Here is a 2,469-nt window from a genome sequence, read left to right on the forward strand (position 1 = left end):
ATTCTCCCAAATCTCCTCTATTGTTTGGCTGAATGTTGTTTGTGTCACGGGTGTCCCAGTTGGTGTACAAAAGTGGTGTACCATCTAATCTTAACCAAGATCCACCTGTGATTTGTCCAGCAATAAAAATTCCAGAAATAGAAAGGTCATTATCTATTACATTGACAATGAATTCCTGTTTCGCTTGGCTATCTATCTCTATTATCGATGCTGAATGTTGAGAACATACTTGACCAGCTTCGACACAATGTACACTGTTGGATATAACGATGTAGCACAGATTAAGGTAGCGTATGTATATAAATCCACTATAAACATCACACCATGGTTTGAATATCACGTAATTCAAACCATTCATTGGTAAAACTGTATCGGGGTACGATATGTACTGAATACAGCTCTGATCTTGGTAAGTGATAGAAAGACAATTGTCAGACAACGCACATTTCGAGTAGCATTCGATTCGGGAGCGTACGAGTGAGTTCATTAAGATTTCACTGGAGAGAAAAGAAGCTGTTTTAATATTTGATCCGAGAAGAGCAAACTTAAACTGAAACAGCTCGTTTTCCAAACTTTTACTAATCAAACTAAACATAAGAATTAGGATCGTAGTTTGTAATAGCATGGTAATTTTTTACGGAAATTTTTTATCTTTTTTATAGTCAAACTTTCACTACATCATAATGATAAGCTACAAATTTAAAACAGTTTGAAATGAAGGATTTTTCTAAATTGCATATGTTCACATACATTTATTTGTTAACAATTCAGTAGCAAAATTAAACGATAAAGTTTTATATAGAATTGCTTTCGATCGAAAGTTGATAATCAGTAAATACTTTTGATTGCTTTGCCACAATTTACGTCGGGACTACATCAATATGACGCATTTAACATGAACGGATGTTTATAATGTATAGTTTAGTATTAATGACAATGGCGTATGTATAACCCCATCTACTTCTTATTTACGATGTTTCTGTCATGTTTCACTATCCGAAACATCTGTGTACTTTTCATTAGGCCTTTTCTCTATTCTCTCGATAAGCAACTTATACAGATATATTTAACAATAAAAAAACAAACACTCCATTCTATGTCAAAGTATGTAGTCCTTGTTAAAATATTGACAATACTGACTACATAAAGCTCTTTGTAGCTCTATTATGATACTTTAAAAAATTGGCATGTTCCTATTTCTTTAACTTGCATTGAATGATCTGATACCACTATTCGTGGAAAAATTATTATATATTATACTCAATCCTCTTTTTAAATGTTTACAGGTATACTTTCTCTTGAAAGAGTTTTGTAGCTTAAAACTACAAAAAGTAATTTTCTTGAACGGCTAGTGTAGCTTTTAGGTGTAATACAGTGGAAATTGCCTAATCAGACACACTGGGGGACCAGACAAAAATGTCGGATTAAGCAGGGTGTCTGAATACTCAGGTTTGTCTGCAAAGAAAATCCTATTTTGGGACCATGAAAATGTTTCGGTTAAAGCAGAATGTTGGATTATATTACCACTTAATCATAGTACGTCACACCCAGTTGCATACGAAAAAGGATTGAAAGTAATATCCTTTAAATTGACAATTGTAGGAAATTAAAATTACATTTCATTGCAGTAAAACCTTCTGAGTCATAAACATTGGGAATCTTTAACATTAACATGTTCCTCTTTGTTTATCTTACAATAATTTGTATATGCTTTGCATACAGAGATGGGTCCGATTACTTTCAATGTAATTGATTAAATTACAATTACTTTTTCATTTGTACGATTAAATTAAATTAATGATTACATCATTTCTGAAAGTATCTGATTAAATTAATGATTACATTGGCAAAGTAATCATGATTACATCTGATTACAATGAATTTAAAAACAAAACATTTTGAATGATGTGAATGAATAAATGTTCCATATAACTATAGCATTTTTGAGAAAGTATTTCATTTGGTTAAATTATAAAATGATAACTTCAAATTAAACTTCATCTATTTAAATAAACACCAAATTTCACTACATATATATACATTACACTTTATCACCAATGATCTCTTTTGAATTAAATTTAATAAAGATATATCATAAGAGTTGTTTTGTTTGTCTTCTGACCTCTTTCAGAATTTATGTATATGTATTCCAAGTTGCAGTTTATGGAAGTTTAAATATGGATGAAATAAAGTTACCAGTTAAAACTATGTTTAATTTTAATAGAAATGTTTAATCAAATTTTAAACAATATGTAAGTACTAAAAATCATTGCATTTTACATGTCCAGTCCAAATACAAAAAAAAAATTAAACAATATATTTGTCCAACTTTTAATTTAGTTTGTGCTAATTAGATAAATGTTCATGTCTGATTTATCTTTTATCATACATGTATATATTTCCCTACAGCTATACTGAATTGGTAATTGCAATAAAAACAAACCTTAATTAGTCCCCTACCTGTCAATT

This window comes from Mytilus galloprovincialis, chromosome 13 (genome assembly GCF_965363235.1).
Source record: "Mytilus galloprovincialis chromosome 13, xbMytGall1.hap1.1, whole genome shotgun sequence".
Lineage (NCBI taxonomy): Eukaryota > Metazoa > Mollusca > Bivalvia > Mytilida > Mytilidae > Mytilus > Mytilus galloprovincialis.